Raw genomic sequence first — 21,988 nt, forward strand, 5'->3', positions numbered from 1 at the left:
ACACTCCATGGGACAGGAAGGGAATTTGCAAAATACATAGGGCCAGTTAGCTTGATTGGGGTGGGAAGAGCAGTCCCCAGAATAAAAGGAGTCGGATAGGAGTTTACATGCTCAGTAGCCACAACTGGGATTTGAGAGAGTAAATGCTTGGTTGGGGGAATGTGGAGGAGCCTGTGTGAGGAGTGTGATTCTGATTGGTAGGGAGTAGACCACAGGAGGCCCATTATCTGCTGCCTGCCCATTATGGAAAGAATCCCACTGGCTGATAGCTCTGGATAATAGTGACAGTGGTTGAAGCTGTGGGGGCCTGGGACTGCCTGAGACCACATGCTAAGCAGCCAGCTTCTATCGTCCACTAACGACACTTTGAAGGTGGCGAAAGCTAGATGGCACCAGTCTGCTGTGTGACCCCACTGGCTTCCCAAGTCATGCCAGGGAGCTGGTGTGGCTCATTACGAGTCCTGGGAACTTCTGTTGTGGTGGAAAGCAAGGGCACAGAGAACTTCCAGAAGGATGCCAGGGCAGCTAGGACTAAAGTCATCCAGTTTACAGCCTTGAGGTGAATAGATCATCATTTCCTCCCTTTAAACAAGAAGTCTGGGCACAAATAGGCACTCATTGTTAGTGTGTTAAATTGGGCAGCATGAGACTAAAGGGGTGTGTGTAGCAGGGTGGGTTCAGACGGACCTGAGGGTCTGTGCAAGCTCTGCTGACTGCTGTGTGACATTGAGAAAGCTTCCTAACCTCTCCGTGCGCCACTTTTCTCATACATGAAGTCAGAGTAACAAAGCCTTTTGCCAGAGAGTTAATTTGAGGACTAGCTAAAGTATAAAGAACAGTGGCTACATAGCACATGATAAACTGCTCCACAAGTGGTGGTGGTTTATGTTTTTAGTTTATTCTCAATATTTTTTAGTCTCCTGCTAAGGGAGAGAAGGCAGAGCATGCCCTGCCAGAGCCCCAGGGGCAGCTCCTGGGCCTGCCTTTCCTGATTCAGCAGCAGGCTGGGCCCACTCGGGCCTGCACTGCCTTAAGCACTAGGCCAGCAGACTGTGAGCCTGCCCTTTTCTCCTTTGTATTCTGGCAGGCACACAGCAGACATTTATTAAATGCTTATTGAATGAAAGATGCATTTGACATGGTCCTTGTCCTTTCAGTTTCACAGTCTAGCAGGGGAGACACACTTGTAAACAAAGGATGAAGAAAAGTAAGATTAGATGCATAGAGTGGTTTGCAAACACAGAGGGAGGAAGACTGCCTGGGTGGAAGTAAGAAGTGGTTGTAGGGTCAGGTTTAGGTTGAACCTTAAAATATGGGAAGGGTAGGGTGGAAGGTTTGAGGTTCCAGCAGAAGAAACAGCATGCACAGAGGCTGAGATGCAGGAGGAAGCACGGGCACCGGAACTAGATTAGCAGAGTCAGAGGCTGGAGCACAGAGCGCACTGCAGCGGGGCAGTATGGGAGGCTGGAAGGTGGGCCAGCTTGTGAAAAGCCTTGACAGCCCTAAGCAGGAGGCTGAACTTAATCCTTTAAAAGTTATGAGCAAACATGGGGCACAATCAATTTGCTTCCTTTCCTCTCTTTGCTCCCATCCTTATGGTCATGTGCAGATCCTCAGGATTCTGAGGATCAGAGAGGCTTGTGACCTGCCTGAGGGTGCACAGCATATTAGCTGTGAGGTCAGGATGAGAGTTCAGCACCTCTGGCTTCCCCTGAGCGGTGCTTTATGTAGTGGACTGTCCTGATGATGTTGCTTGACTCCCTCCACCATCCTTGTGGGCAGCCATGGCCTCTGGGTAACCCTACTCCATATTCTGACCCGAAACAACAGCTTTGTCCATTTAAAGGGCCTACTGTGATGGAGCCCGGACCTCCCCCTTCACCATCCTCCCCCTTCTTTGGCACAAAGGAGAAGCTACAAGATCCCTTGGAAATAGCCTCCTGCTTCATTTCCAGGTGCTGGGCTGCCTGGCATGCACCAGACTTGGCTTGAGAACATGTTTTTCAAAAGAGATCAGGCAGGCTTTGCCGAATGTAATGGAATTATTCTGAGTTTTTTGGGGGAAGGCTAAGAACCCCTCTGCCCACTCCCCATTGTACACACACATACTCCAGAGATGAGCTCCAAGAGTGCCGCAGGCCAGCTCAGTGTGCCGTGCATATAAGAGGTCTCCATAGAGCACGTGGAGTGAGCTGTTGACGTATGAGCAATAACCATGTGGGGAGAGATAGGGGTCCCAGCACTTTCCAGAAAAGAAGGAGGAGCTGTGGGGCCCTAGAGGGGCTCAGTATAAACAGGACTGACCAGAAAGTTTCCCTATTTCTTTGCCCCAGGGAAATTCCAGAGAGAAGCCAAGTTGCTAAGTTATGGTTTCTAGTTGTTTCCCTGCGTCATGCAGGCACCAAGCCTGCTCAGAGCCCCTTCCTATAGAAGCCACTGCTCCCTCCCACCCTCAGTCTCCTGGGGAACTGAGCCGCAGGTATGGTGAATCCAGACGGAGGGCATGGCTCCTTCCTCAGGGCACTGCTGGCATCAGCTCCCCACCTGAGAAGCACCCCCCATGCTCACCCCTCCCTCAGGGGTTGGGAGTCAAGTGGAGGGGTCTACCCAGTGTACATTGCATGCCGCCATCCTCCTAAATCCGCTTCCATCACCCAAGACAGCACCGAGCCTCCATTAAATGGGTGGGCATGGAGGCATGAAGGGGTGGTGGAGCACAGCACTCCCCCAGGGAAGAGGCAGCTGGTTCTTTGTTCCCTTCTTTGTGGTGGTAAAGGAGAGAATAAGGAGGATGGGGCAGCAGTGTCTGAAGTCCTGTGGTTTCCTGGCCCCTTGGTGGCTGAAAGGCCACTCTGCTACTAGTGCTCTCTAGTTATATCTTGGGGGGACTCTAGGAAGACAGCCTGTTCCACTCATCCCTGTTAGAATTAGACCCGCAGAGGGTGGTGTACCAGGATTCAGTTGCACTGGCTTGAGATGACCATGAGCTCCTGGTACCCACGCACCCACTCTTCCTCCCTCCCTCCTCATCCCCGCCCACCCTACCTCTTTCTCCCTTGTCTCTTTCCTCCCTCTGTATGTCTCCCTTCTGTCCTCCCTTTCCTCCCTTTCTTCCCCAAATATTTATTGAGAAATGTTTATATGTCAGATACCAGGAATGCAAAGATGAGTAAGACACGGCCACTGCCCTCAGGGAACTCAGAGTGCTGTGGGGGAGACAGACATGTAAACAAATGACTGCAATGCAGGACAACAGGCGTGACTCAGAAATACCTGCGTCTGACTTACAGACAAAGTGCACAGGAGGGAGGGACCACTCCTGTTGGGTGGGGACAGGGGACTAGAAGTGCCTACTAGCTCTAAAAGAAGCCCACCTTACTAGGACCCTCCCTCGCTTATGTTCACACAGTGTGACAATGGGTAAGTCTCTTAATGTCTCTTGATCTCAATTTCCTCAGTTATTAAAAAAATAATGTATGTTTGGGGCTTACCACAGAATGGAAAGATATGAAACATCTTGAGTTGTGTCCAGTATGAGGAGATAGTTAGCCAGCTCTCATTTGTAAGGACAGCGACTGGGACACGGAATTTTGGAGGAAACAGTCTGTAAGACTGACAGCCTGCTCCTCCTCCTGCTCCCGGTGTTATGAAATGTTGCATAGCACAGGAAAGGACTGTGGGCGCCTCACAGGGGAAAGGAGAGTGATTCCACAGTTACAGCCCACTCTTGTCTTCTTTCTCCTCTTTCCTTCCCACCGGAAGTATCTACTGGGTTGATGTGGCACAGGGTCAGTTCTAGAGATGAACCGAGTACCTTGTTTTCGGGGGACTTTGCATGGTTATCAAGATGGGAAGGAAGCAAGGGCAGACTGAGAAAGCTAGGGACCACAGGAACTTGGAGATGGAGATTACCTGATTTTCTGTTCTCGCATTTACTGGACCAGAAACCTTCCGTCTCTGCACTGCAGGCTCACTCATAGAGTGGCCTCTGGCAAGTCAAAGAATCTTCCCCTCCTAACACCTCTGGACCATGGAGAAAATGAAATGAGACATGCTCAGAAAGAACCCGAGTCTTCCAGAATAAAAGGTATGGGAGAGATGTAATGTCATCTGGTCAGCTTTATACTGTTCAAATTAAACAAGTACTTAATGCATTTTATGGTTATGAGCCCTGTTAACCGAGTTTATTATCGCCAGCTATTGTAGTAGAAAGCTCTGGACTTTATAGTGGGACCCTGGAGTTATTGCTTCCTGAGTTCAAAGCACTTGAACATTAACTTGCTTGGATTTGAGGCAAGTGCCTATGAGGACACCCTTATGAAGCCACCCCTCTCTCAGACAAGGTCAGCTCCTCAGTGCCCAAAACCTCTGAGGGCCAGCCTTCCCCTGCTGTGCAAGAAGTTGGCTGCAAAGTGAAACAGACGCTGTAGTCCAGTGGTTCCAAGTCCAGACTTGGGAGGCAGAGTTCAAATCCAGGCCCTGCTACTTCCTAGCTGTGTGGCAACTTAACCTCTCTGTGGTTCAGTTTCCTCACTTGTACAGCAGGGGTAATAATAGTACCTACCCACTGAATTGCATGCGGAGTGAATGAGTCAATTTGAAGCACTTGGTCCTGTGCTCTCAGATCCTCTACACGCTCTGTCCAGCCACTGCTCCTCCAGTCACCTCCGTCTCCTTCTCTAAAGCCAGGGCAGACACCTGTGGAATCTCCCGAGCACTGGGAATTGGGCTCCAAGAACAGATTGTCTTTGGAGAGACACTTCTTAGCTTCTCCCACATAATGACTTTCAGTTTTGTCTCTACCCTACAGAAGAATATTTACCTTGTAAGCAAAGATACTCATGCACGCACATGTACACACACTTGCACTCCTGTGTGTATAAGTGTATGAAATAACACTTTTATATAGCACTTGTGTAAAGTACTTTTCCAAATGCTCCATGAATATTAATTATTACAGTCCTCACAACAACGATATGAGGTGGATACTGTTATCGTCCTCATTTTAAAATGAAGAAATGGAAGCATAGAAAGATTAAGTGGCTGAGTCAGGATTTTCATATTGTGTGTGTGTTTTAACAAAAGTGTCCCAAAATAATACTTATTCTTACCAAGTGCAGTATACGCTATGTTCTGTTCTGTTCCATTCAATTGTTAAAAATGCATTTCTCCCATGTGCCAATTTGGATTATGTTTACTAATCTGAGTTCCCAACCCACTGATGATTCCAAAGCCACAGTCTGAAAGACAGTCTGTAAGACGGGGTAGTTAGAGGAAAACTTCTGAGGAGAAAGAAATGGCAGACTTCCTCCATGTGGCCTGTGTTCAAAGGTGGGTGGGGATCTAGCCGGGAGTGTTGGTGGAGCTCTGAGATGGATGAGAAGGTGCCTCCTGTTCCCAGATGTGAGGTTCTAAAGAAAATAAGCCCAGACCCTCAGCGCTGGCTGAGGAGGTGAAGGCTACAGGTGGGGCCAGGCTTGTGTTCCTGGTTGGGCAGATTCTGCTGATAAACTCTCAGAAGAGGCCTAGCTGCTGGAACAACATCCCTGATTGTTATCTTATCTCTTCCCAGACTCAAATCAGGAAAGACCTTCCAAGCTGGAGCCCCTGCCTGGAGCTAGGACCCAGGGCTGCTTGCTGTCCCTGAGGGCCTCTGTAGGCCTGGATTGGTATTCTATCAGCAGTACCCTATGCTTAACTTTTTGGTTTAACTTTTTGAGCATTTTTATATTTACCAAGTTATTTTATGCTCAGAAAAGCTGAATTTGGTAAGCATAGGTTCCATTCCATTCTACAGGTGGGGAAAAGAGGCCGAGAGATGCTCAGTGATTTGGTCCAGGCTAGAGGAGACAGGAAGGCACCTCCAGACGTCCAGTTCTGGTTATTTCAGCTACAGATGGTGCAGTAGATTATGTGATTAGCCTTGGAGACGTTTAAGGAGTGGATACGAAGAGGCCGCTTTATCTGTCTGGGGTTCATCATCTGGCTCCTCTGTTCTTCAGCCTTAGTTCCCGCTGGTAAAACACCATAGGGTGATTAAGTCCCACCTTGGGATATCTAACACAGATGCCAAAGGAAAGAGGAATGAGCTGACATCTTTATTGATTTCCCTAGTGGGGAATGGGTTCAAATAGGTAAGTTTGATACCTGTATTGAGCTCTCCAGTGGGGAATGGGCTTCAATTCCAGTTGGCCAGATAAAAGTTAAATCAAAGACTGGGAGACCAGAAAAGATGGAAACTGAGGGAAACTGTGACCTTTTAGAAGGACCTCTATCTCTCTGGAATGAGTTAGCCAAGTCACTGTGCCAATGAGTGGGGAGGCAGGGCAAGCTCAACTTCGGAGGCTCTGCCAGCTCTGGGTGGTGCTGAGTGAACCCTACCCCCACATATCCTGCAAAGGCACTGGGAACAAGGGGTTGGGTACCCCCGGACTCACCCATTGAAAGCATTTCTCCCATGTCCCTATTCTGAGCAGCCTGTAGCTGTCTTCCCCGGCAGCTGTCTCCCTGAGCCTACTTGGGTTTCTTGTGGGCACAGAGAGTGCTCTAACACCCACTCTCCACATCCTGTATCAAGAAAGTCAGGTTCTTACCCAACCAGGGCCTCTCCTCCCCTTGTCAGTGCCGGTGTTTCTTTTAATAGTTTAAAAAGTTAGAAAAATATTTTTCAGAGCTTTTTTTTCAAATATTTTTTTCAAATATTTTTCAGTTGCTCCTGAAAAATTCTAGCTTCCTCCCACTGGGAGTGAGCCTTCAAAGATCATTTATCCATTGATCAATGAGAAAATATTTATTGAGCTGGAGCCACTTCATGCATTGCATTACATGCATCGTGGGACTCCACAGTCTGGCCCCCGAATACCTGTCTAGCTTCATTTAGTTATGAGGAATAAGCAAGCTCATAAATAGGAAGCATTCCCACAGTGTCCATAGTAAACACACAGTAAACGTTTATAGAATTGTTGTTACTTCCCAACACGAACTTTGACCTAGTCCAGGGACCCCAGTAATCTCCCGTCTCCTTCCTGTGACTTCCTCTAAAACACCTGGCCTTGTCCTCTCATGCTGTCATCTCCATGCTGCAGCCTCCCCTGGGCACCTCCCCGGCTCCTCACTCACACTGCCCTCATCCTAGGCCGTCTCTGATCGAGGATGGTTTTGTTGGGTTGCTTTCATCTGTATCCACTCTCTAGATTAGGGTTTCCTTGAAGGTGGGGACCATACCTCGGCTCAGTCTCTAGCACTGTCATGCTCAGGACATTTCTAGGGAATGACTGGCTAACATATGCCTACAACTTCATGGCGGAGGGGGTTTTCTGTGGGCTGAGGGTGTTTAACTGAGGCCTTCTGGAAGAGGCGGCATTTGAGCTCAGCCTTAACATGGTGTCCACCTGCCTTCCCCTGGGAGATTTGGATTTAACAGGCATCTGGGGGAGAGGGAAGGGGAATGACGCCGCCAGAGCAGGAATGCCTAAGGCCTTTCGAGGAAATATTGCAAAGTTCAGTCAGGTTGAACTAGAAAACTTACACATGGAGCCATAGAATATGACATTTGAAAGATGAGTGGGGACGTGCTGCAGTGGGCCTTGGATGCAAAGCCGTGGAGGTGGACCCTTATGTAGCAGGCAGGGGAGGGATGACCACTGAGGATTTCTGAGCAGGAGAGTCACATGATGAAACAGGCATTGAGCCATAGCCAGTGGAGGGGAAATTGGCTTTAATTTTAAAGGCTCAGGGCAGAGTCCTAAATGTCCTCTTATCACCCATTTCAAATGATTCTTAGTATCTAACCTAAATCATTCCTGCCGTAATCAAAGTCCAGTTTGTCTCACAGGAATTGGAAAACAGCTGGACAGGGCTGTCATTCTCCCATTTCTTCCAGAGAGAACCCACATATCTTGGTGTGGTGCAAGAGTGTGTGCCAGGGTTCCGAGCCAAGCTGGCAGAGCTCTGGGGCACGTGAGGGCACTGAGGCCTGCATTGATACCTCTAGGGGTTGGGTTTGGGGTCATTGAAGCCCCTGTGGAATTAGAAGACCTGGATCTGTCCCTGAGGTATTCCCTCCTCCCCAGTACCAGCATACATGCTGTCCCCGTGCAAAGCTTGGGAGCATCCATACCAGCATTTCTACTGCCCCTGCGCCATTGTGGGGGTAAGAGATGAAGTGGATAAAAGTCTCTGAGGCAGGGAGATAAGGGCCTAGAAGAAAGACAAGCTTGACTCAAGGAAAGGCACAGGAGAAGAGGTAAAGGAGGGTTCTGCTGTTTCTTGCCCCAGCTTGGTTGGGGTACCCATCTGACACCTGAGAGTGAGGTTGGCCAGCAGCTACAGAGGCAGCAGGTGTCTGTCTATTCCCCTCCAGTCTCCTTGGTTAGATCATCCCCGGGCCAGGGGGAGGGGTGACCAGTTAGGATCAGTCTTGTCCTTCCAGGATCCTTCTCTGCATTTGCTGTTGGCCCAGTCACTCAATTGTCATCTTCAGAAATATTGGATGAAATTCCAGAGACTTCAGTCTTAAAGAAGAAAGCGTTTCTAGAACAGGGAATTTATTTATCTCCCCAGGCTCACAGGGGACGTGGAACATTCCATTTGAAGGGTGAAACAGGAACAGGTGAGCTATAGTGCGGACAACAGGACTCCGAGACACAGGTGAGGGGAGTGGCTGAACCACTCACACTGATCTTCTCATCAATCTGAGGGCACCTTGCTTCCTGTGACCTGATCTCAAAATACTAGGATAGCAGGATATGGCTCTGGGACCCCTAAAGAAGACAGGTAAGAGGACATCCCTCAGACCCTGTCCCTCCGCATCTGGGGACCCTCACTTTCCCACCCACCAGTGCTGCTGTGTCTCACAATTCTGAGGGCACCACTCACATTGTGCTATATGGGAATAGTACCCCCTGGGGTTGTGCAGAGGCCAGGAAGTCTGTGCCAGCAGATAAGTAGGAGGACAGAATCAGACACTTTTCTGTGTTCTAGGCAAACAATAGAGACCTTTCCAGGAAGCTCGGGGGAGGGAGCTGCCTGTAAGAGGATCCCCTGGTGGATGCTCTGTGGGGTGGCTTGAACGGGTTTCTGCATTTACTGCTGCTTGCTTAATTAGACACCTACATGGTGCTCTCTGCTAATGACCATGTCTCCCAGGGAGATGACAGATAGAAAGGTGGGTAGCTGCAGAATGTCAGGTGAAAATCTCAAGGACAGCCACCTAAGGATGGGGGCATGGAGGTAGAGCATCATATGATTTCCTTGGGATAAAATGGAATATAGACTGTCAAAAAGAGTATTTTCTCATCAGGGACTGAGAAGAGAAGCAGTAGCCTCAAGGTCGGATTCTTTCTTCAATAGTAACATCTTATGTGAGCTCTGAACTCCTGGTTGTGGTTTGTGCTCTTGAGAAATGGAGAGATCATCCCTATTTTTAGGAAGCCACCGAGGTCAGATGAACCCAGGAATGTGCATGTTTCTGGAGGTAGGCATCCTGGAGTGGAGGACAACCGGGTGATTTTCCAGAACCCCGTAAGTTAGGTAAGAAAAGATGAGCCATGTGGGGAGGCCTGACTATTGTGTGGAGTGCGTCACTAAGATGGTGAACTCCAACTGGACAGATTAGTCAGGAACCATCCTGGGATTTGGAGCTGAGCTTTGGAAATGGGCTAAGGGCTGGGCACAGTGGCTCCCACTTGTAATTCCAGTGCTTTGAGAAGCTGAGGTGGGAGGAACACTTGAGGCCAGGAGTTCAAGACTGGCCTGGGCAACATAAGGAAGGAAAGAAGGAAGGGAGGGAGGGAGGAAGGGAGGGAGGGAGGGAGGGAGGGAAAAGAAAAAAAGGAAAGGAGAGAGAGAGAGAAAGAAAGAAAGAAAGAGGGCTAAGGGTCTTGATGCAGACGCTTCAGAGCTTCTCAGAGAGTGCATTAGAGGCAAACTGATTTCTACTGATGACTCGGGAAGTGGCTGCATTTTGGCGTTTGTGATTCTTCTGTGCCCGTCCCTAGTACACTCTAGCCCATCTTTGTAGAACTGGGATTGTTGGGATATGGGTAAAGAGGTCCTGTGGTCCTCTCCTGGGTGAGCCAGCCAAATATTTACCAAAAGCAGAGCTGCCAAGAAAAGGTGCCAGGACCCAGGTAAACGTTGTGTTTGTGCTGCCCAAACAATGCCATGCTTCATGGGGTCCTGAGCACCCCAGCCCCATAGTAAGGCCTGGAGCCAGACCCAAGCAAGGGCAGGTTGTGGGAAAGCACAGGACTGTGTGCCACTTGTGGGCCAGAAAGGTGCCACTCGGCCGTTGAGTGTTTCTGGGATGCTTTGAATGGTTTTGCTCTTGGTTCTTCCATCCCAGGAAGGCCTGAACACCTCCAGAGGGTGGAATCTGGAGAGGGACAGTAGGATTGCTATGTGCTGTTCATCTCTCCACGCTTCTGATGGAAATGATAGAAATAAGCATGTCTGCACATTTCAGGGACAGAGTGAGATTGGCAAAGATGGTCGGTCGACTGTCATGGAAGTCTTGGACTGTAGGGAAAAGACTGAGTTTTGAAGCTGAGCAGACCTCACTGAATTTTGGCTGTGTCACTGACTAGCTGTGTAATGCTGGGCAAGTTAGCTAGCTCTTCTAACCATGAGTTTCCTGTGCTGTAAAATGGGAATACCACCATCCGCCTCCAGAGTTTCTGTGGGAATTCAATGAGACAATATGTATAAAGCATCTATCCAGCACTGGCTCAAGCATTAGGCATTAGCATTTTGTCATGTAGCACCAACTTAATGCCTACAGTAGGAAGGGTAAGAAATGGGCTGAGACCAGAGGAAACACTTTTGCATGAGGGATTCAGTTTAGATCTTAGGATGCATTTTCTGAGTTTAAGGATTTTAGGTCCTGCATGGCCATGGATAATTGTGAAGTTTCCTCCTCTAAAGAAATAAAATTATTCCCTTTAGAGCGTAACCTTACGGCTTTCATGTTGGAAAGCAGGAAAAGGAATTATATTCAATTTCATTCAATAAACATTTTTGAGCAAAGGTACTTTCAGTTCCAAAGAGTTGATGATTTTGTGTGTTTAAAAACCCTTTGAACATCTTGGAAGGAAGAAATATTTGAAAACTGTATTGTATTTGGCAGTTATCATTCGTTTTTTTGTTACACACTCAAGAAGCCCTAATCTGCTTAGTTCTGGAACTAGAAACAATGAGTAGAAGCAGAAGAACTCTTTTTTTTTTTTTTTTTGAGACAGAGTTTCGCTCTTCTTGCCCAGGCTGGAGTGCAATGGCATGATCTTGGCTCACCACAACCTCTGCCTCCCACGTTCAAGCGATTCTCCTGCCTCAGCCTCCCAAGTAGCTGGGATTACAGGCATGTGCCACCGCATCTGGCTAATTTTGTATTTTTAGTAGAGATGGGGTTTCTCCATGTTGGTCAGGCTGGTCTCAAACTTCTAACCTCAGGTGATCTGCCTCCTTCAGCCTCCCAAAGTACTAGTATTACAGGTGTGAGCCACCGTGCCTGGCCGAAGCAGAAGAACTTTCTAATAGCACTCTTCAACAATGGAGTAGGCTACCTTCCAAAGTAGTGAGTGTGCTGTCTCTGCAGGAGTTCAAGCGGCCTGTGGATAATCATCTTTCATAGTGGTTGCAGAGGCCTTTTCCTGCACCAGGTGGGAGGGCAGATTGCTTAATGCTCAGATCCCTCCAAAATGTGGGAGGCTCTCATTCTGGGATCACCAAAATTCCCAGCTGAGGATAAGGGGTTTCCCTAACTCTATGCTAATGCACTAGAGATTGGAATTAGGGCAAGTTCCTCCCCGCACCCGCACCATCACTGGAGGCATTCTTCCTGACTTCCTTCTCCAAAGCAGAGCCTCTTTTCTCTCCCTAAATGTCCTTTACTATGATTTTTTTTCCCCCAAAGCCTTTGAGCTTTTGTGTACTCTTTCCCTGCTGCATGTCTCAGAACCAGCTTTTATTGTAGGTGAATCTTTGTTCTCTGTTCCTAATCATTTCTAGCAGGATGAGAGATTGGCAATCAAGCAACTATTTATTGCATTCCTACTATGTACAAGGCACTGGTATAGGAGCCGAGAGGGAAGGCAAGGAATTGCAATAAATAGTCCAATCCTTAAAGAACTTCAGTCTCTCTTTTGGAAAGATTTTTTTGGAGTAAAAAGTCAGTTGAAGATTAAGGTTGTATGTAAATGACAGTTGAGTGGTAAAGACAGTAGTAGGAATGGGGGAAGGGCAGGGAGTAAGAGATGGCCAGTAGTAGGCTGAGGCACTTTGGTGAACGGGGCTAGTGGATTTCAGATCTGACTGCTGTTGGGATGAGAGACTGAAATAGGAGAGTCAAAGTTGACCTGGCAGTTATAAGCCCGCTTAACCAGGAGAGTTAATGTTGACATTGATAGAAGTAAGAGTGAACTTAGATGGGGAGCCCATTCATAATTGATTTTTTTTTAACCATGCATGCACGGTAGTCAAACAATACAGAAAAGTATTCAGTGAAAGTCTCTCTCTTGATCCATCTCCGATCTACGCCCAGTTCCCTCCTTGGAGATGATCACTGTTACCAGTGTCTGCTACATCCTTCCGGAGAGACTGTAAGCCAGGGGTCAGCCAACTGTGACCCATGGGCCAAATCCAGCCCACTAGCTAATTTGGCATGACCCTTAAGCTAAGAATCGTGTTTATATTTGGTGCTGGAAAAAAAATCAAAAGGATAATGATGTTTTGTGACACATGAAATTCAAATTTTACTGTCCACAAGTAGAGTTTTATTGAAACACAGCCACACTCATTCATCTGTGCCTTTTCGTTTCTGCTCATTTGTTTACTTGTGGTGGCTGCTTTTGCACTATGATGGTAGCATTGAGTACAACATGGACTGTATGGCCTACAAAGCTAGAAATATATATCTAACCCTTTACATAAGAAGTTTGCTGACTCCTGCTTTAGGCAAATATAATAATATTGGTAGTTGTTAACATAAATTATTTCTTAGTCCAAGAAGTATCATACTAAATTGATACTATCTTCATTTACTGTATCTTGGACAGTTCCTTCTCAATACAGTTGTGCATTACTTAATGTTGGGGCTACATTCTGAGAAGTTCATTTTTAGGCGAGTTTGTTGTCATGTGAACATTATTTAAAGTGTACATACACAAACCTAGGTGGTAGAGCCTACTACACATCTAGGCTTTATGGTGTAGCCTATTGCTTAAACCTGTACAGCATGCTACTGTACTGAATAGTGTAGGCAACTGTAACACAGTGGTATGTGTGCACCTAAATATAGAAAATGTACAGGAAAAATGCTATAATCCTATGGGAACACTTGTGTATATGTGGTCCATCATTGACCAAAACGACCTTATGTGTTGTGTGATTGCACAATGGTATCGTTAGTCAGTGGGTGGTCAATCTTAATTTGATCGTAGCATGCCAAGTTTAAGGTTCAGGCTGGTTACCCTCAGGAAAATGCTCAGTAGGTGGTTGGGCTCATGGGACTGAAGCTCAGAGCCTGGAGGTTGAGATGTGAGGGAGACCTGCAGGGAGTCTTCAGTGTGAATCTGTCTATGACATCAGCCTGGAGGTCAAAGATTTCCTGTAACAGAAATGATGCATTACATGCTGAGCACTGCGCAAAATAAACTATGGATGTTAACAGAGTGACAGAAAGACAGTGAATGAGAGACATGAAACCAGTCCCTGGAGGAACAGTAAATACTACAGGCAATTTAGAATTACCTTCTTGAGTCAGCTGGTGACTGCAGGTAATGTGGAGTGGTGAGCAGAGGGGAAAGAGCAATGGGCATTTACTGAGTGCCTACCATGTGCCCAAGTATACATGTTACCTTATTTACTGTGACTCAGGTTGGATCCTTAGCCTCATTTTACAGATGAGGAAATCAAAGCTTAGAGAGGTTAAGTGATTTTTTTTTCTTGCAATCAGTGATCCAAGTGAGTATCTAGTTGTATTAAAGCATGGTTCCAACTGACATTGGTTGATTGATGATTGATTGACAGGGTCTCGCTCTGTCACCCAGGCTGGAGTGCAATGGTATGATCGTAGGATCATAGCTCACTGCAGCCTCAAACCCCTAACCTCAAGCAATCCTCCCAAAGTGTTGAGATTACAGGCATGAGCCACCACCCGGCCCATCTGAATTTTAAGCCTCTTATTTCCCTTCTACCTTCCAAGATGCTGAATCGGGCTGGGAGTCATTCCCTGGCTTTGCCAAGCCATGTCATCATCCTGGCCTCAGCGCTGTCATCTGCAGAATGAGGCATTTGTTACCACAATTGCTATAGTCCCTTCCTAGTCTCACCTGACCAAATTCTATTATGGGTGGAAGCACAAAGGAAAGGGGAGCTCCATAAAAAGGATATGTAGAAAATTGGGAGAGGTGAGGAAGATGAATTTAGCAATTTATACATGTCAGACCCAGTTATCTAGAATTGGATCCTTAGGAGAATATTCCCTAATATGGAGGGAAAGTCTCAAAGTCTCTGCTCTTAAGCTGCAGACTCGCCTGTTGCCCTTATTGTCTCGATCCTGAGTGCCACTCAAGCACCTGGACTTGAACTGCTGGAGGGGTTGGGGCTGGGAGAGACCGTGGAGAGCACCTGGCAGGGCTCTCTCCCAGTGCCTGCACGTCTGGGCTCAGCTCGGCTGGGCTAGCTTGGCTTAGGGTTTCAGGAGGAGCTGCAGCTAGAGGGCTGTCTGATGTTTCCAAGGAGCAGGCTGGGTGGGGAGTGAGGGGAATGCGAGGGCGGCGGGTAAGCCATCAGACCCGAGGAACTGGGGGTGTGAGTGTGTTTATATAGGACTCGGCCAACCTGCAGTTTCAGATTTCAGAGCCAGCTTTATTGGGAGACGTTCCTTAGGTTTTCAGTTAGTGCTGGAGCAAGGAGAGAGCTGACACCAGAGTCTTCCTGGAAGGCTGGGGGAATTCTGGAATCCGCGGCTCTCTCCCTGTCTCCTTCCTTCTCATGGGCGCTGCATCCGCCACCCTTGGCAGTTTTCTCGGATCAGAAGTATTGCTTCACTCCTTCTCAGTCGGCAGTCTGCGTCTCCCAACTGGGTCCTAACGTCCAGCATGGAAGGTAAAATCTAGGGTCCTGGGGATCTCCGCTAGGAAGAACCGGGGCCAGCCAAACTTTCAGTGGAGAGGACCCAGGAGAAAAACTCACATGTTGGGCAAAGAGGAGTATTTCACAGTAAGGCAGATATGAATGAGTGTGAGTGTGTGAGAGTGAATGTATGTGAGTGTGTGTGTGGTGCAGGTACTTCTGTTAATAGTTGGGAAGCAAATCTTTTACCTCTTCTTCCTCTTCTTCCTTCCATTTACCCCTTCTTTCTCTCCTAGCAAATAAGAATATTGCATAAATGTTCATCTTTCTCAGGGTCTCTCATTAAAAAGTTAAAGAAAGTGTCTAATTTCTAGAAGGTGACTATTTCCTCCCTTGGGGGCAGGGGCTGCAGAGGGAATTTAGAGACATGAGTACAGAGCCATGTGTATCCAGAGTACTGATGCCCCTAGGGTAAGTCCTGGATATTGTAGGTGCTTAGAACACTTGTTTTTTTAAATTTTAGATGGTGGGGGGTGGGGTACATGTACAGGTTCATTACATGGATATTGCATAATGCTGAGATTTGGGCTTCTGTTGAACCCATCACCCAAATAGTGAACATAGTACCCAATAGGTTGGTTTTTCAACCCCTGCCCCCATCCCTTTCTCCCCCATTTTGGAGTCCCCAGTATCTATCTACTGTTGTTATCTTTATATGCTGGAACATTTCTGATAAAGCTACCTGAAAGTCCTGTAGCTGTCTGTTGGGAAGGTGAAATCTGTATGGATTCCAGCGTGGTCTCCATGTGAAATTAGCTTGAACCAACCCAAGGGATCAAAGCTATGAGGGGCAAGTGACAGGAGCACTTTCTTCCCAGTGCCTCAGAATTGGGCAGGATGGAAGCCAAAGCCTTGAAAGAGGGGGAGGAGGAACTGGCATTTTGCCTGAAAGCTGAAATTTGGGCAGGGCAGGTGATTGGTGGGTGGTGGGTAAGGTTGGCTGAATGTGGCCCTGTCTTCCCAGGGTTTGTGTGGTGTTTCTTAGTGGCAAGGAGCAGAGATCAGAGAACTGCCTCATACAGGGGCTGGTGGGTGGGCAGCCTGGCCTGGCTGCCATGGAGCAGTCACTGGTCCTGTGGGCAGCACATGCTGTGAGGCAGGATCTTGCAGGAATGGTGGGTGGCCCAGGCTCAATGGGACACAGCCAGAGGCTGGAGGTGGTTTTTGAAAAGCAGATTTGGGGTGGTGAGATATACTTTGGAGGAGGAATGTGGTGGAGAAAGTTAGAGAAAGAATATGGGGTTGATGGAAAAGAACAAAAAGAGGGATTGGGGAGTCCTAAACTGTGACACATTCCAAAGCTGCAGCCAGGCAAGGGATCTCAACTCTCAATGTAGATATAATCCAGAATAGGTGAGAAAACCACCATTTGCCTACTGACTTCTTCTTCTTCTTTTTTTTTTTTTTTTTTTTGAGACAGAGTCTTGCTCTGTCGCCCAGGCTAGAGTGCAGTGGTGCGATCTTGGCTCACTGCAACCTCCACTTCCTGGGTTCAAGTGATTCTCCTGCCTCAGCCTCCTGAGTAGCTGGGATTATAGGTGCCCGCCACTACACCCAGTTAATTTTTGTATTTTTAGTAGAGACGGGGTTTCACCATGTTGGCCAGGATGGTCTTGATCTCCTGACCTCAAGTGATCCGCCCGCCTCTGCCTCCCAAAGTGCTGGGATTACAGGCGTGAGCCACTGCGCCCGGCACCTACTGACTTCTGAATATAATGAGAGAGATGTATGAGAGGTGATGTGGGCTGGGCAAAGTGCAACAAAAATACGTTTTAAGCCTAAGAAATCATATAGTGCAGTTGAGTTTAGAAGGCAATCACACAACCATTTATTAGGCAATATAATTAATAGGTTGTACAGCCTGGTTATTTTTGAAACTATGAGGATTAAACTTTTTTTATTTATATCACCACCTACTTCCAAATAGAATTCATAGCATCTTTATGTATTTAGTAGATGCTGCTGAGCATAATTTTGGCCAACAGAGTCATAATTTCTTCCTTTTGTTCAATTGTGCAGTGCTTTGCAGCTCAAACCAAGTGCACTTTCATATCCACACTCCCATTCTAGCTCAATTTAGCAGGTGTTTACGGATCCCTCTTCTTCCCTAAGCAGTGTGCTAGATTTTGGGTATACAGAGATGGAAAAGAACTGGATCTGCCTTCAAGGATCTCTCAGTCTACCGCAATCCTGTAGGGAAGACGGGAAAAATATTCCTACAATATAGATGAGGAAACTGGAGCCAAAAGATGCTGCTATGGTTAGTCAGCAGGAGGGGTGGATTAGAATCCAACTCCTAATCCAACATGCCACAGTACTGCATGCGCCTCCCTCTACCCCACTGCCCAGCAATGCATGCACTTTCCTTTACCTGTTTGTCCCCCATACTTTCTGCATCACAGTAATGAGAAAGAAGCAGCGATAGGGAAGGCAGAGTGGAAAACTGCTCCCTGGTATGGAACCAGTCCTCTCTGGGCCCCTCATCGTGCAATTGAAATGGCATCACTGGGTCTATGTCTATGTTATGTTACCAATTTGATGCTCTCTACCATGCACCAGTGGCATACTTTTTCTCTCAGATAATTCTTGACTTGGAGTAGATTGCCTTCCTCTCTATTCTCCCTGAATTATTTGAACAGGCAAGGATATGGTAAAATTCAGGGGCTCACAGAAATTTAAGAGGTTTCAGTAGGGTGGTAGATGCTCATTGGACACCTGCTTTATAAAATAACAACCAACGTTTGTTCAGTGCCTTGTAATTGGCAGAGTGCCTTTAATATAAGTAAAGAATAGTATGCGTATTAATTTCCCCCTCGCTTCCATACCTGCCCTACTCAGGTTTTCTAGAAAGGTCTGAATACCAAAAGCATAGGATCTTTGTCTTAATTTTTAGGCTCAAGCTAAAAGGGACATGGAGCCGTCTTCTGGCCGAGTGATTCCAAAGTTTTGGTCTGTGACAGAGTTTTCACCAGTCTGAGGTAAAATAAGAACAATAGGGAAAATTTACCACTTTTTTTCAGAAAGCAAAATATATTAGAAGACATCTTTTGGGGGCAGGAGATGTGCTGAAATATTTACTAACTTATCCTTTTTCAGAGCTGATGGTGAGAGTAGATGGTAGTCAGGCTTTTAAAATGTCCTTATTTAGCAAAATTAAAAGTTGGCAACCTTATATTGGTTCCTCAAATTTCATTTTTTGAAATTTTTATTGGTCCATGAAATTCAAAAATTTTGCCTCCAGGCAGGACCATTTCCAAACAGAGGAGACTCTCCCTGATAAGGCCAATTTTGGGCAGATTCCTGAAAACTTGAATTCTGATCTTGTCACTACCATCTTTCTCTGTGGGTCTTTAGAATGTGATAAACTGATAAATACACTGAGTCTTTCTCCATTCTTTCTTTGTGAGAGGTTTCTACCTCCAGGGTCAGGCCCCTGGTGAAGGAATGTGCTCTCACTTCCTCTTCCCGTTTGTCCTGAATAGCAGGGATAGCAGACTTTCCATCATCTGCAGGGCTTTGGGATTAGGCCTTGCCCATTCTTATTCCCAGAGTCATCTTTTGGAAATGAGGGAGGTCATCTTCTATCCTTGGAAAAGACCAAGGAGATCTGTGGATTGGATTTTGGGAACAGCGTGAGAAAACATGTTTTTAACTGGGTGGTTGAAGTCAAGAACATTTAAAAATCTTGATATCAGTTTTTGAAATGGTGGGTCTTCTTGAACTCTCAAGAATATAGGCTAAGCCTGGCGCGGTGGCTCACACCTGTAATCCCAGCACTTTGGGAGGCTGAGGCAGGTGGATTGCTTGAGCTCAGGAGTTCAAGACCAGTCTGGGCAACATGGCGAAATCCCATCTCTACAAAAAATACAAAAATTAGCCAAGCATGGTGGCACACGCCTATAGTCCCAGCTACTCAGGAGGCTAAGGCAGGAGGATCGCTTGAGCCCAGGAGGCAGAGGTTGCAGTGAGCCGTGATTGCACCACTGTACTCCAGCCTGGGCAATAGAGTGTGACTGTCTCACCACCACCCCCGCATCCCAAAAATAATCCAGACTGGAGCTTTTGTAAATGTTGAGGCTCCTGGGGGCATTAGAGTGTCTGAGTCTCCTACCTTTTGAGGATTCAGACCTGGAATTACAACAAATATGTGGGAAACCCCAGACAGGTCCCCAGCTGCCAGAATCTGAGACACATGGTTGGTGTGCACATGTGTGCAGACTTGTATGAGCAAAAGCTTTTAGGAAAAACTCAGTTTGAAACCACCCTAGGAATTGGACTAGGTGCTCTTTTTTGAGGTTCATTCTAGGACCCTTTTCCTAAAAGCAGATACCCAGGAGCTTTTTCATCTAAGAAAACTTTCTGATTTTTTTCATCCCATTTTCATGGCCTGAAATAAGAGCCCTCCTAGCCTAAGAAAGTGGTTGAGGTTCCTAAATTAGGAAGGTTGTTCAATTGCGGGGAGAGGGTGAGAGGGCGGCAGATTCCTGAGCTTTCTCAGGGCAAAGAGGCATAAGGAAAATGACTAAAGGGAAGATTAGGCTCTGATCTGGAAGACCAGGCCAAGGTGTATGAGATTTTCTTTTCCAGACAGTTTCTAGATAGTGATGGGTCAATCCAGCAGCATAGCCCTTAAGAATGGTGATGCAGGAAAGCCTGAACCTGTGACTGATGATGGATACCATGGGGCTGTTCAAACTAGCAGAGGAGAGAAAGAAAGGAAAGGATCCAAGAAGTGTAAATTAAAGAAAGCTGCCCCTTGAGGAGTGGTACCTTCTGCAGGGTAGACCCCTCTGTGCTTCATCTGTTGGCTCCACCTAGGGTTGGGCAGATGAGTGATAGTGGCAGGTAGTGGTTGTCTTTTCTTTCCTTTTTTTTTTTTTTTTTTTTTTTTTTTGAGATGGAGTTTCACTCTTGTCCCTCAACTGGAGTGCCATGACATGATATTGGCTCAGCACAACCTCCACCTCCCGTGTTCAAGTGATTCTCCTGCCTCAGTCTCCCGAGTAGCTGGGATTACAGGCGAGCATCACCACGCTCAGCTAATTTTGTATTTTCAGTAGAGATGGGATTTCTCCATGTTGGTCAGGTTGGTCTTAAATTCTGGACTTCAGGCAACCTGCCCACCTCGGCCTCCCAAAGTGCTAGCATTATAGGCGTGAGCCACCATGTCCGGCTGGCAGTGGTTTTCTTAGCCCACCTCTGGTCCCCTCCAGTGGTGGCTTTCCCCAAGGAAGCTTTCTCCAAGGAGGATCTTGTCTTAACTTTGGATAGGTTTCAGACACAGCATTAGCGAGTACAGCTAAATTCTTAGAGATTAGAATCTCTTCTGAGATGTTCAAGCCAGAAGGAAGAAGTTGTTAATCATTCAGCATGGCTTTTCCTGAATGCAAAGACCAGCCTGGGCAACATGGCAAATGCAAGGTCAACAAGGATATTCCTGGACCTTTGAAGATGTCCCCCTCCTTATCATGGTGAGATTATGGAAAGCAATACCCGGACTTCAGGGCCAGCTTTGTCTCTAACTTGCTTCATGGTCTTGGGCAACTCAATCCTTCTGTCTGGGCCTCAGAGTCTTCATTTGTAACATGAGGGAATTGAACTTGATTGCCACCATCCTCTTTGTTTAATTCCGTATGCCTCAGGTCTCCATGTGATACACAGTAGGGCCTTTCCAAGAATTTCATGTAGACTTTATCACTCCAAGAAAAGAAGCATCCACGACCTCTTTCTGAACTGCAGGTTTATTGCCCAACAGTTGTACGCCTGTTGGAAAAGTGACTGAAGGTGGCAGGATGGACTAGGTATTCTCATGATAGCAGATCCAGGGTCAGAACTGAGAAGTCCACTTGGATGTCTGTGCCTTAGAGTGAGTTGAGTCCATAATAATCATCAGTAAGTCCCTAAAATGTATGACTAGAGCCAAGAGATCTGAGAATTGCCCAGCATTTTTCACTGTTACTGACCAGGGCTGGTTTCCCATTTTAAAAGCCTCCTGAGGCCATGAAACAGCATCAGGAGAAACATGCCAAACCTGTTCAGCTGTGTGTTGATATGTTTGTTTCTCACCCTAGTGTCCCATCATCATCATCCCCTTCACAATTGGAATTCCTTCCTTCAATTCCTCATAAACTCAGAGAGAAGCCCCCCTTCTCTCACAGAGAACAGCGCCTCTTCTCTCTGTTTCCTCCACAGCTCTGTCATTTATCCCCTGGGAATGCCCCTAGGGAATAGGTGGTATGGATGAAGCCATGGGGTGGTGGTAGGGTGGAGAGAGGGCTGGAAGCCCAATGAGGTGGGGACTTGGGAGGCGTGTTTGGATTCTGTGGACATGTCTATACCTGAAGTCCAACCAAATAACACTTTGCCTCTGCCAGCTCTATTCAGCGTAGAAATGCAGCAGATTGCTGTAGGCTGATGAGCTGTTCTTTGAATCCTCTCCCCTGTCCCATGCCAACATGCATTCCCAGGAGCCAGCTCCAGACTGCAGGAACCCACAGACTCTCCAGACTGGTGATGAGGCAAGTGCTTTGACTGGCTGTCAGCATCTTTAGCTTAACTCTGGTGACTCTGCTGAAACTCCTGTCTTCGGGAGCTAGAGAGGTGACTTGTATAGCTCTATACTTCATTATCTGAAATATTTGGGGCCTATGGGTTAGAATGGTAAAGTGGTACACATTGTTTATTACATAAAACCTTCAGTAGGGTCTGGAGCAGCTCCGTAATCAAACACATTAATATCCTGCAGCCAGACTGAGAGTGTCACATGAGTGCGGTAAATAAAGGCTGTAAAGAGTCTCATGCCAGTTCAGGTCGCGGTTTGCTGCTGTATGTGCTCAAGTCAGGTTGAGTTTTGCTG

The 21,988-nt window shown here is 47.0% G+C and overlaps 1 protein-coding gene across 20 annotated transcripts in view; it reads left to right on the forward strand.

Moving 5' to 3' along the window:
• Positions 1 to 21,988, forward strand: part of PLEKHA6 (pleckstrin homology domain containing A6) — a 157,071-nt gene that overhangs the window by 54,025 nt on the left and 81,058 nt on the right. For 2 of the 20 annotated variants that reach the window (XM_073011597.1, XM_073011596.1), the window contains exons 2-3: positions 3,945 to 4,087; positions 8,563 to 8,775. The exons of 16 other annotated variants lie outside the window; for them this stretch is intronic. The gene's annotated coding sequence lies outside the window, so the exon portion shown is untranslated. Of the gene's footprint in view, positions 1 to 3,944; positions 4,088 to 8,562; positions 8,776 to 14,799; positions 15,106 to 21,988 lie in introns of those variants that run through there. 2 more of the 20 variants (XM_073011601.1, XM_073011598.1) reach the window with 2 other exon arrangements.

This window comes from Chlorocebus sabaeus, chromosome 25, assembly GCF_047675955.1.
Source record: "Chlorocebus sabaeus isolate Y175 chromosome 25, mChlSab1.0.hap1, whole genome shotgun sequence".
NCBI classification, from domain to species: domain Eukaryota; kingdom Metazoa; phylum Chordata; class Mammalia; order Primates; family Cercopithecidae; genus Chlorocebus; species Chlorocebus sabaeus.